Below are 14,779 nucleotides of genomic sequence, written 5' to 3'. Positions count from 1 at the left end.
TATAAAACCAATAGATGGCACTGTAAACTACTACAAAACCAATAGATGGCGCTATAGGTTACTATAAAACCAATAGATGGCTCTGTAGGTTACGATAAAACCAATAGATGGTGCTGTAGACTACAGTAAAACTAATAGATGGCACTGTTGGTAACCAAAAAACCAAAAGATGGCATTGAACGTTACTATAAAACCAATAGATGGCGCTGTAGGACACAATAAAAGCAATACATGGTGCTGAAAATTTCTATAAAACGAATAGATGGCGTTGTAGGTTACCATAAAACCAATAGATGGCGCTGTAGGTTACGATAAAACCAATAGATGGTGCTGTAGACTACAGTAAAACTAATAGATGGCACTGTTGGTAACCAAAAAACCAAAAGATGGCATTGAACGTTACTATAAAACCAATAGATGGCGCTGTAGGACACAATAAAAGCAATACATGGTGCTGAAAATTTCTATAAAACGAATAGATGGCGTTGTAGGTTACCATAAAACCAATAGATGGCGCTGTAGGTTACAATAAAACCAATAGATGGTGCTGTAAGTTATTATAAAACGAATAGATGGTGCTGTAGGTTACTATCAAACGAATAGATGGTGCTGTAGGTTACTATAAAACCAATAGATGGCTCTGTAGGTTACTATAAAACCAATAGATGGTGCTGTGAGTTATTATAAAACGAATAGATGGCGCTGTAGGTTACTATCAAACGAATAGATGGTGCTGTAGGTTACTATAAAACCAATAGATGGCTCTGTAGGTTACTATAAAACCAATAGATGGCGCTGTAGGTTTCCATAAAACCAATAGATGGCGCTGTAGGTTACAATAAAACCAATAGATGGTGCTGTAAGTTATTATAAAACGAATAGATGGCTCTGTAGGTTACTATCAAACGAATAGATGGCGCTGTAGGTTACTATCAAACGAATAGATGGCGCTGTAGGTTACTATAAAACCAATAGATGGCTCTGTAGGTTACTATAAAACCAATACATGGTGCTGTAGGTTACTATAAAACCAATAGATGGCACTATAAGTTACGATAAAAGCATTAGATTACACAGTAGGACACTATTAAATAAATAATAATAATCTTTATTTGTATAGCGCCAACTTATTCCGCAGCGCTTTCAATGAATAGATGGCGCTGGAGGTCACTCTAAAACCAACAGATGGCGATGTACCTTACTATAAAACCATTAAATGGCGCTATAGGTTATTTTAAAGCCAGTAATTGGCAATGTAAATTACAATAAAACCAATAAAAAGCCCTTTAGGTTACTATAAAACCTATAGCTGGCGCTGTGTTTTTTTTTTTAAACCAATAGATGGCGCTGCAGGTTACTATAAAACAAATAGATGGGGCTGTAAACTACTATAAAACCAATAGATGGCACTGTAAACTACTACAAAACCAATAGATGGCGCTATAGGTTACTATAAAACCAATAGATGGCTCTGTAGGTTACGATAAAACCAATAGATGGTGCTGTAGACTACAGTAAAACTAATAGATGGCACTGTTGGTAACCAAAAAACCAAAAGATGGCATTGAACGTTACTATAAAACCAATAGATGGCGCTGTAGGACACAATAAAAGCAATACATGGTGCTGAAAATTTCTATAAAACGAATAGATGGCGTTGTAGGTTACCATAAAACCAATAGATGGCGCTGTAGGTTACGATAAAACCAATAGATGGTGCTGTAGACTACAGTAAAACTAATAGATGGCACTGTTGGTAACCAAAAAACCAAAAGATGGCATTGAACGTTACTATAAAACCAATAGATGGCGCTGTAGGACACAATAAAAGCAATACATGGTGCTGAAAATTTCTATAAAACGAATAGATGGCGTTGTAGGTTACCATAAAACCAATAGATGGCGCTGTAGGTTACAATAAAACCAATAGATGGTGCTGTAAGTTATTATAAAACGAATAGATGGTGCTGTAGGTTACTATCAAACGAATAGATGGTGCTGTAGGTTACTATAAAACAAATAGATGGCTCTGTAGGTTACTATAAAACCAATAGATGGTGCTGTGAGTTATTATAAAACGAATAGATGGCGCTGTAGGTTACTATCAAACGAATAGATGGTGCTGTAGGTTACTATAAAACCAATAGATGGCTCTGTAGGTTACTATAAAACCAATAGATGGCGCTGTAGGTTACCATAAAACCAATAGATGGCGCTGTAGGTTACAATAAAACCAATAGATGGTGCTGTAAGTTATTATAAAACGAATAGATGGCTCTGTAGGTTACTATCAAACGAATAGATGGCGCTGTAGGTTACTATCAAACGAATAGATGGCGCTGTAGGTTACTATAAAACCAATAGATGGCTCTGTAGGTTACTATAAAACCAATACATGGTGCTGTAGGTTACTATAAAACCAATAGATGGCACTATAAGTTACGATAAAAGCATTAGATTACACAGTAGGACACTATTAAATAAATAATAATAATAATCTTTATTTGTATAGCGCCAACTTATTCCGCAGCGCTTTCAATGAATAGATGGCGCTGGAGGTCACTCTAAAACCAACAGATGGCGATGTACCTTACTATAAAACCATTAAATGGCGCTATAGGTTATTTTAAAGCCAGTAATTGGCAATGTAAATTACAATAAAACCAATAAAAAGCCCTTTAGGTTACTATAAAACCTATAGCTGGCGCTGTGTTTTTTTTTTAAACCAATAGATGGCGCTGCAGGTTACTATAAAACAAATAGATGGGGCTGTAAACTACTATAAAACCAATAGATGGCACTGTAAACTATAATAATAATAATACTCTTTATTTTTATAGCGCCAACTTATTCCGCAGCGCTTTCAGGCATGGATAAATGCAAAACAATACAACAATTGCAACAATTACAATGTGAGATACATTGGGTTAGACACAAATGGGTTGAGGGTGGTACAGGAGGTGCAGGGGGTGGGGAAACAGGCAGTAGGAAATTTTATGTACAGATCATTTATCAGAAGGCAAACAGGGTGGAGCACCATAGGGAGGGGCGAGGGACTAGGTCAGGAGATTTGGTATGCTTCCCTGAAGAAGTGCGTTTTTAAGGCACGTGTGAAATTCCGTGCATGGGGAATTGTCCGGATGCCTTGGGGTAGAGCATTCCAGAGGATGGGTGCTGCTCTAGTGAAGTCCTGTAGGCGAGCATGAGAGGTTCGTATTACAGGGGTGTTTAGCCTGAGGGTGTTATCTGATCGGAGTAAGCGCGCTGGGTGGTATACTGACAATAGGGAGGCGATGTATGGTGGTGCAGCGCCATGCAGAGCTTTGTGAGTGAGGTATAGCAGTTTAAATTTAGTTCTGCAGTGGATGGGCAGCCAATGCAGCGACTGGCATAGTGCAGAGGCGTCTGAATAACGACTGGATAGAAAAATGAGTCTAGCTGCTGCATTTAGTATGGATTGGAGTGGAGCGAGTCTATTGCGGGGGAGGCCAATGAGTAGCGAGTTGCAGTAGTCAAGCCGGGAGTGGATGAGCGCAACCACTAGCGTCTTTAGCGTGTCCGTGGTTAGGAACGGACGTATTTTAGCAATATTTCTGAGGTGCATGTGGCATGTTTGGGCCAGAGATTGGATATGGGGGGCAAAGGAGAGGTCAGAGTCCAGTGTGACCCCAAGGCATCGGGCATGCTGTCTGGGGGTTATAATGGTGCCAGACACTGGAATGGAGATGTTGAGGGGAGGTCGGTTAGAAGGTGGAAAGACAAGGAGGTCAGTTTTAGAGAGGTTTAGTTTGAGAAAAAGGGAGGACATAGTGTTAGAGACAGCGGACAGACAGTCGGTGATATTTTGGAGGAATGGTCCAGAGATCTCACGAGAGGAGGTGTATAGTTGGGTGTCGTCAGCGTAGAGATGGTATTGGAGGCCAAATCTGTGGATGGTTTGTCCAATTGGGGCAGTATAGATAGAGAAAAGAAGGGGACCAAGGACCGAGCCCTGGGGTACCCCGACAGCGAGAGGAAGTGGAGCAGAGATAGAACCAGCAAAGGAAACACTGAAAGAGCGGTCAGAGAGGTAGGAAGAGAACCAGGAGAGAGCAGTATCCTTTAGACCAATAGAGCGGAGCATAGTGAGAAGGAGATTATGGTCGACAGTGTCAAATGCAGCAGACAGGTCAAGGAGGATTAGTAGGGAGTAATCACCTCTCGACTTTGCAGTCATCAGGTCATTTGTTACTTTTGTAAGGGCAGTTTCGGTCGAGTGTAGAGAGCGGAAACCAGACTGGAGGGGGTCGAGGAGCGAGTTGTCAGAGAGAAACCTAGTAAGGCGGGAGTAGACCAGGCGTTCCAGTAATTTGGAGATAAAGGGGAGGTTTGCGACGGGTCGGTAGTTGGCAGCATTAGTCGGGTCAAGGGTGGGTTTTTTAAGCAGAGGGGATATAATGGAGTGTTTGAATGAGGAGGGAAATGTGCCAGAGGTTAGGGAGAGGTTGCAGATTGTGGTAAGGTGAGTAATGAGAGCTGGGGAAAGGGAGCAGAGGAGGTGAGAGGGGAGAGGGTCGCTAGCGCAGGTGGTGGGGCGGGCAGCAGAAAGGAGCCTGGAGACTTCTTCCTCTGTCGTTGGTTCTAGCGTAGATAGTGAGTAGGTGCTGGATGCAGTGCTGATGAAACTGGGATCAGGGCTAACCATGCCGCTTTCAGAGATTTCTTTTCGAATGTGGTCGATCTTTTCTTTGAAATAGGCAGCTAGTTCTCCGGCAGTCAGGTCTGTCACAGGGGCCTGTTCCTTGGGGCTGAGGAGGGAGTGAAAGGTCTCAAAGAGTTGTTTAGGGTTGTGGGATAGTGAGGAGACAAGGGAGGTGAAATAAACTTGTTTGGCATGGTGAAGGGCTAGGTTATATGTTTTAAGCATGAATTTGAAGTGGAGGAAGTCTGCCGGCAGCTTTGACTTTCTCCACAGCCGCTCGGCGCACCTGATGCACCGCCGGATGAAGCGCGTTTGGGACGTGAGCCAGGGTTGCCGTGGTGTGCGTTTGATGGCTCGCGTCACGGGCGGTGCCACTTCATCCAAGGCACGGCTGAGGGTGGTGTGGTAATATTCGGCTGCCAGGTTAGTAAACTACTACAAAACCAATAGATGGCACTGTAAACTACTACAAAACCAATAGATGGCGCTATAGGTTACTATAAAACCAATAGATGGCTCTGTAGGTTACGATAAAACCAATAGATGGTGCTGTAGACTACAGTAAAACTAATAGATGGCACTGTTGGTAACCAAAAAACCAATAGATGGCATTGAACGTTACTATAAAACCAATAGATGGCGATGTAGGACACAATAAAAGCAATACATGGTGCTGAAAATTACTATAAAACGAATAGATGGCGTTGTAGGTTACCATAAAAGCAATAGATGGTGCTGTAAGTTATTACAAAATGAATAGATGGTGCTGTAGGTTACTATCAAACGAATAGATGGTGCTGTAGGTTACTATAAAACCAATAGATGGCTCTGTAGGTTACTATAAAACCAATAGATGGCGCTGTAGGTTACTATAAAACCAATAGATGGCTCTGTAGGTTACTATAAAACCAATAGATGGCGCTGTAGGTTACTATAAAACCAATAGATGGCACTGTAAGTTACTATAAAAGCATTAGATTACACAGTAGGACACTATTAAATAAATAATAATAATCTTTATTTGTATAGCGCCAACTTATTCCGCAGCGCTTTCAATGAATAGATGGCGCTGCAGGTTACTCTAAAACCAATAGATGGCGATGTAGGTTACTATAAATCCATTAGATGGCACTATAGGTTATTTTAAAGCCAGTAGTTGGCAATGTAAGTTACAATAAAACCAATAAAAAGCGCTATAGGTCACTATAAAACCAATAGATGGCGCTGTGGGTTACCATAAAACCAATAGATGGCACTGTAGGACACAGTAAAACCAATAGATGGCGCTGAAAATTACTATAAAACGAACAGATGGCACTGTAAACTACTACAAAACCAATAGATGGCGCTATAGGTTACTATAAAACCAATAGATGGCTCTGTAGGTTACGATAAAACCAATAGATGGCGCTGTATGACACTATAAAACCAATAGATGGCGATGCAGACTACTGTAAAACCAATAGATGGGGCTGTAGGCTACTAGAAAACCAATAGATAGCGCTATACTTTACTTTAGAAACCAATAGATGGCGCTGTACTTAACTATAAAACCAATAGATGGCGCCGTACCTTCCTATAAAACCAATACATGGCGCTGTACGTTACTATAAAACCAATAGATGGCGCTGTACGTTAGTATAAAATCAATAGCTTGCATAGTAGGACACTATAAAACTAATGAATGGCACTGTACATTATTATAAAATCAATAGATGGCGCTGTAGGTTACGATAAAACCAAAACATGGCGATGTAGGATACTATAAAACTAATAGATGGTGTTGAACGTTACTATGAAACCCACAGAGATGGCGGTGTAGGTTACTGTAAAACCAATAGATGGCGCTGTATGTTACTATAAAACCAACAGATGGCGCCATACATTACTATAAAACCAATAGATGGCGCTGTAATACACTATAAAACCAATAGATGGTGCTGTAGGTTACTATAAAACCAATAGATGGCGCAGTAGATTACCATACAACCAAGCAATGGCGCTAAAGGTTACTATAAAACCAATCGATGGTGTTATACGTTAGTATAAAGCCAGTAGATGACGCTGTAAGTTACTATAAAACCAATCGATGGCGCTCTATTTTACAATAAAACCAATAGATGGCGCTGCAGGTTACTATAAAACCAATCGATGGCGCTCTAGTTTACAATAAAGCCAATAGATGGTGCTGTAGGTTACTATGAAACCAATAGATGGCACTGTAGGGCACTATAAAACCAAAAGATGGCGCTGTACATTACTATAAAACCAATAGATTGCGCTGTAGGTTACTATAAATCCAATAGATGGCGCTGTAGGTTACTATGAAACCAATAGATGGCGCTGTACATTACTGTAAAACCAATAGATGGCGATATAGATTACTATAAAACCAATCAATGGCGTTGTAGGTTTCTATAAAACCAATAGATGGCGCTGTAGGTTACTATAAAACGAATCGATGGCGCTCTAATTTACAGTAAAACCAATAGATGGCGCTGTAGGTTAGTATGAAACCAATAGATGGCGCTGTACATTACAGTAAAACCAATAGGTGGCGCTGTACGTTACTATAAAACCAATAGATGGCGCTGCAAGTTACTATAAAACCAATAGATGGCGCTGTAGGTTACTATAAATCCAATAGATGGCACTGTAGGACACTATAAAACCAAAAGATGGCACTGTACATTACTATAAAACCAAAAGATGGTGCTGTAGGTTACTATAAAACCAATAGATGGCGTTGTAGGTTACTATGAAACCAATAGATGGCGCTGTACATTACTGTAAAACCAACAGATGGCGCTGTACATTACTATAAAACCAATCAATGGCGTTCAACGTTACTATAAAACCAATAGATGGCGTTGTAGGACACTAAAAATCCAATTGATGGCTCTGTAGGACACTATAAATCCAATAGATGGCACTGTAGGACACTATAGAACCAATAGATGGCACTGTAGGTTACTATAAAACCAATAGATGGCGCTGTAGGTTACTATAAAAGCAATAGAAGACGCTGTAGGCTACTATAAAACCAATAGATGGCGCTGTACATTACTGTAAAACCAATAGATGGCGATATAGATTACTATAAAACCAATCAATGGCGTTGTAGGTTTCTATAAAACCAATAGATGGCGCTGTAGGTTACTATAAAACGAATCGATGGCGCTCTAATTTACAGTAAAACCAATAGATGGCGCTATAGGTTAGTATGAAACCAATAGATGGCGCTGTACATTACAGTAAAACCAATAGGTGGCGCTGTACGTTACTATAAAACCAATAGATGGCGCTGCAAGTTACTATAAAACCAATAGATGGCGCTGTAGGTTACTATAAATCCAATAGATGGCACTGTAGGACACTATAAAACCAAAAGATGGCACTGTACATTACTATAAAACCAAAAGATGGTGCTGTAGGTTACTATAAAACCAATAGATGGCGTTGTAGGTTACTATGAAACCAATAGATGGCGCTGTACATTACTGTAAAACCAACAGATGGCGCTGTACATTACTATAAAACCAATCAATGGCGTTCAACGTTACTATAAAACCTATAGATGGCGTTGTAGGACACTATAAATCCAATTGATGGCTCTGTAGGACACTATAAATCCAATAGATGGCACTGTAGGACACTATAGAACCAATAGATGGCACTGTAGGTTACTATAAAACCAATAGATGGCGCTGTAGGTTACTATAAAAGCAATAGAAGACGCTGTAGGCTACTATAAAACCAATAGATGGCGCTGTACATTACTGTAAAACCAATAGATGGCGATATAGATTACTATAAAACCAATCAATGGCGTTGTAGGTTTCTATAAAACCAATAGATGGCGCTGTAGGTTACTATAAAACGAATCGATGGCGCTCTAATTTACAGTAAAACCAATAGATGGCGCTGTAGGTTAGTATGAAACCAATAGATGGCGCTGTGCATTACAGTAAAACCAATAGGTGGCGCTGTACGTTACTATAAAACCAATAGATGGCGCTGCAAGTTACTATAAAACCAATAGATGGCGCTGTAGGTTACTATAAATCCAATAGATGGCACTGTAGGACACTATAAAACCAAAAGATGGCACTGTACATTACTATAAAACCAAAAGATGGTGCTGTAGGTTACTATAAAACCAATAGATGGCGTTGTAGGTTACTATGAAACCAATAGATGGCGCTGTACATTACTGTAAAACCAACAGATGGCGCTGCACATTACTATAAAACCAATCAATGGCGTTCAACGTTACTATAAAACCTATAGATGGCGTTGTAGGACACTATAAATCCAATTGATGGCTCTGTAGGACACTATAAATCCAATAGATGGCACTGTAGGACACTATAGAACCAATAGATGGCACTGTAGGTTACTATAAAACCAATAGATGGCGCTGTAGGTTACTATAAAAGCAATAGAAGACGCTGTAGGCTACTATAAAACCAATAGATGGCGCTGTATGCTACTATAAAACCAATAGATTACGTGGTAGATTACTGTAAAACCAAGCGATGGCGCTGTACGTTTCTATAAAACAAATGGATGGCGCCGTACGTTACTATAACAGCAATAGATGGCGCTGTACGTTACTATAAAACCTATAGTTGGGTCTGTATGTTTTTATAAAACCTATAGATGGCGCCGTACATTACTATAAAACAATAAGATGGTGCTCTAGTTTACAATAAAACCCATAGATGTCGTTGTAGGTTACTATGAAACCAATAGATGACGCGGTAGATTTCTATAAAACCAATAGATGGCACTGTTGGACACTATAAAACCGATAGATGGCGCTGTACATTACTGTAAAACCAATAGATGGCGCCGTGTCCTTCCTATAAAACTAATACTTGGCGCCGTAGGTTACTATAAAACCTATAGATAGTGCTGTACATTACTCTAGAACCTATAGATGGTGACGTACCTTCCGATAAAACCTATAGATGAAGCTGTACGTTACTATAAAACCTATAGATGGCGCTGTACGTTACTGTAAACCCAAAAAAAGGCGCTGTACATTGCTATAAAACCAATGGATGGTGCTGTACACTACTATAAAACCAATACATGGCGCTGTACCTTACTTTAAAACCTATAGATGGTGCTGTACGTTACTATAAAACCGATAGATGGCGCTGTACGTTACTATAAAACCAATACATGGCGCTGTACATTACTGTAAAACCAATAGATAGCGCTGTAGGTTACTATGAACCCAATAGATGGCACTGCAGGACACTATAAAACCAATAGATGGCGCTGTAGGTTACTATAAATCCAATAGATGACGTGGTAGATTACTATAAAACCAAAGGATGACCAGGTAGATTACTATAAAACCAATACATGGCACCATACGTTACTATAAAACCAATACATGGCACCATACGTTACTATAAAACCAATAGATGGCGCTGTACATTACTGTAAAATCAATAGATGGCGCTGTACATTACTGTAAAAGCAATAGCTGGCGCTGTACGTTACTATAAAACCAATAGATGGCGCTGTATGTTACTATAAAATTTATAAATGACGCCGTACGTTACTATAAAACAAACAGTGGGCGCTCTACATTACTATAAAACCTATAGATAGTGCTGTGCGATACTATAAAACCTATAGATGGTGATGCACCTTCTGATAAAACCAATGGAGGTCGCTATACGTTACTATAAAACCAATAGATGATGCTCTATATTAGTATAAAACCAATATATGGCGCTGTACATTACTGTAAAACCAATAGATGGCACTGTACATTATTTTTAAACCAATCTATGGCGTTGTACGTTACTATAAAACCAAAAATGGCGCTTTACATTACTGTAAAACTAATAGATGGCACTGTACGTTACTATAAAACCTTTAGATGGCGCTCTACATTACTAGAAAACCAATAGATGGCGCTGTACTTTACTATAAAACCAATAGATGGCACTGCAGGACATTATAAAACCAATAGATGGTGCTCTAGTTTACAATAAAACCAATAGATGGCGCTATAAATTACAGTAAAATAAATAGATGGCGCTGTACGTTACTATAAAACCAATACATGGCGAAGTACGTTACTATAAAACCTATATATGGCGTTGTACATTACTATAAAACCTATAAATAGCGCTGTACATTACTGTAAAACCAATAGATGGCGCTGTACATTAATATAAAGCTATAGTTGGCGCTGTACGTTACTATAAAACTGATACATGGCGCTGTACGTTACTATAAAACCTATACATGGCGCTGTACATTACTATAAAACCTATAGATAGTGCTGTACGATACTATAAAACCAATATATGGCGCTGTACATTACTATAAAACGTATAGTTGGCGCTGTACTTTACTATAAACCATTGATGGCGCTGTACGTTACTATAAAACCAATAGATGGTGACGTACCTTCCGATAAAACAAATAAATGGCGCCGTACGTTACTATATAACCAATAGATGGAGCTGTGCATTACTATAAAAGCAATATATGGCGCTGTACATTACTGTAAAACCAAGAGATGGCGCTGTACATTACTGTAAAACCAATAGATGGAGCTGTACATTAGTATAAAACCGATAGATGGCGCCGCACCTTCCTATAAATTAATACATGGCGCCGTACGTTACTATAAAATCATAAGATGGCACTGTGCATTACTATGAAACAAATAGATGGAGCTGTAGTTTACTATAAAAAATGATAGCTGGCGCTGTACATTAGTGTAAAACCAATAGATGGTGCAGTAGGTTACTAAAAAAAACCAATAGATGGCGCTATACATTACTGTAAAACCAATAGATGGCGCTGTACATTATTTTAAAACCAATCGATGGCGTTGTATGTTACTATAAAACCTATAGATGGCGCTGCAGGACACTATAAAACCAATATATGGAGCTGTACATTACTATAAAACCAATAGATGGCGCTGTACATTATTATAAAACCTATAGATGGCGCTGTAGGTTACTGTAAAACCAATAGATGGCACTGTACCTTACTATAAAACCAATAGATGGTGCTCTAGTTTACAATAAAACCAATAGATGGCGCTGTAGGTTACTATAAAACGAATAGATGGCACTTTAGGCTACTATAAAACGAACAGATGGCGCTGTAGTTTACGGTAACATCAATAGATGACGCTGTAGGTTACTGTAAAATCAATAGAAGGCGCTGTAGGTTACTAAAAAAACCAATAGATGGCGCTGTAGCTTACTGTAAAATCAATAGATGACGTTATACATTATTATAAAACCAATCGATGGCGCTGTACCTTACTATAAAACAAATAGATGGTGCTCTAGTTTACAATAAAACCAATAGGTGGCGTTGTAGGTTACTCTAAAACGAATAGATGGCATTGTGCGTTACTATAAAACCAATAGATGGCGCTGTAGGTTACTGTAAAATCAATAGATGGCGTTGTACTTTACAATAAAACCTATAGATGGCGCTGTACGTTACTATAAAACCAATAGATGGCGCTGTATGTTACTATAAAACCTATAGATGGCGCTGTACGTTACTATAAAACAAATAGATGGCACTGTAGGACACTATAAAACCAATAGATGGCGCTGTAGGATACTATTAAACCAATAGATAGTGCTGTACGTTACTATAAAACCTATAGATGGTGACGTACCTTCCGATAAAACAATTAAATGGCGCTGTACGTTACTATAAAAGCAATATATGGTGCTGTACATTACTATAAAACCTATAGTTGGCGCTGTACATTACTGTAAAACATATACTGTAGATGGTGCTGTACACTACTATAAAACCAATAAATGGTACTCCAGTGTACAATAAAACCAATAGATGGCGATGTAGGTTACTATGAAACCAATAGATGGTTCTGTATATTACTGTAAAACCAATAGATGGTGCTGTACATTACTATAAAACCAATAGATGGCGCTGTAAATTACTATAAAACCAATATATGGCGCTGTACATTACTATAAAACCAATAGATGGCACTGCAGGACACTATAAAACCAATAGATGGTGCTCTAGTCTATATATATAAAATTGAATGTATGTCTGTGTGCGTGCGTGCGTGTCTGTTTGTCCTTTATGCGCTACTACACCATTCATCCGATCGCCATGAAACTTTGGGAAGTTGTTAAGTACACTCCTGGGAAGATTATAGGCATAGTACAAATATCCTACGATAAATGGCGCGCGTGCGGGCGTCGTCGAAAGTTACGCCCCCCCCCCCCCCCACGTAGATCGTTCGATTTCCATCACTGCCACTAATTTTCTCGCTTCCCAATGTCATAGAAACTTGAAATTTGGCACGAGCATTGAATCTGTCATAAATAGGAAACGCTAATGGGTCCCAACTCGATTATTCAATTCTATGCGCAAAAGAATTAGCGTCCAAATTTTACGTACGGAAACTAATTTTCTCGCTTCCCAATGTCATAGAAACGTGAAATTTGGCACGGGCATTAAATATGTCATAAATAGGAAACGCTAATCGGTCCCAACTCGATTATTCAATTCTATGCGCCAAAGAATTAGCGTCCAAATTTTACGTACGGAATCGAATTCTCTCGCTTCCCAATGTAATAGAAACGTGAAATTTGGCAGGAGCATTGATTATGTCATAAATAGGAAAAGCTAATGGGTCCCAACTCCATTATTCAATTCTATGCGCCAAAGAATTAGCGTCCAAATTTTACATACGGAATCTAATTTTCTCGCTTCCCAATGTCATAGAAACTTAAAATTTGGCACGAGCATTGATTATGTCATAAATAGGAAACGCTAATGGGTCCCAACTCCATTATTTAATTCTATGCGCAAAAGAATAAGCGTCCAAATTTTACATACGAAATGTAATTTTCTCGCTTCCCAATGTCATAGAAACGTGAAATTTGGCACGGGCATTGAATATGTCATAAATAGGAAACGCTAATCGGTCCCAACTCGATTATTCAATTCTATGCGCCAAAGAATTAGCGTCCAAATTTTACGTACGGAATCGAATTCTCTCGCTTCCCAATGTAATAGAAACGTGAAATTTGGCAGGAGCATTGATTATGTCATAAATAGGAAAAGCTAATGGGTCCCAACTCCATTATTCAATTCTATGCGCCAAAGAATTAGCGTCCAAATTTTACGTACGGAATCTAATTTTCTCGCTTCCCAATGTCATAGAAACTTAAAATTTGGCACGAGCATTGATTATGTCATAAATAGGAAAAGCTAATGGGTCCCAACTCCATTATTTAATTCTATGCGCAAAAGAATAAGCGTCCAAATTTTACGTACGAAATGTAATTTTCTCACTTTCCGGTGTCATACAAACGTGAAATTTGGCACGAGCATTGATTATGTCATGAATAGGAAAAGTTAATGGGTCCCAACTCGATTATTCAATTCTATGCGCAAAAGAATTAGCGTCCACATTTTACGTACGGAATCGAATTCTCTCGCTTCCCAATGTAATAGAAACGTGAAATTTGGCAGGAGCATTGATTATGTCATAAATAGGAAAAGCTAATGGGTCCCAACTCGATTATTCAATTCTATGCGCCAAAGAATTAGCGTCCAAATTTTACGTACGGAATCTAATTTTCTCGCTTCCCAATGTCATAGAAACTTAAAATTTGGCACGAGCATTGATTATGTCATAAATAGGAAAAGCTAATGGGTCCCAACTCCATTATTTAATTCTATGCGCAAAAGAATAAGCGTCCAAATTTTACGTACAAAATGTAATTTTCTCACTTTCCGGTGTCATACAAACGTGAAATTTGGCACGAGCATTGATTATGTCATGAATAGGAAAAGTTAATGGGTCCCAACTCGATTATTTAATTCTATGCGCAAAAGAATTAGCGTCCAAATTTTACGTACGGAATCGAATTCTCTCGCTTCCCAATGTAATAGAAACGTGAAATTTGGCACGAGCATTGATTATGTCATAAATAAGAAAAGATAATGGGTCCCAACTCCATTATTCAATTCATAGATGGCGCTATAAATTACAGTAAAATAAATAGATGGCGATGTACGTTACTATAAAACCAATACATGGCGAAGTAC

This window comes from Eleutherodactylus coqui, chromosome 8 (assembly GCF_035609145.1).
Source record: "Eleutherodactylus coqui strain aEleCoq1 chromosome 8, aEleCoq1.hap1, whole genome shotgun sequence".
NCBI classification, from domain to species: Eukaryota; Metazoa; Chordata; class Amphibia; order Anura; family Eleutherodactylidae; genus Eleutherodactylus; species Eleutherodactylus coqui.
The sequence above is the reverse complement of the archived record's forward strand: the minus strand, read 5'-3'. Positions refer to the sequence as shown.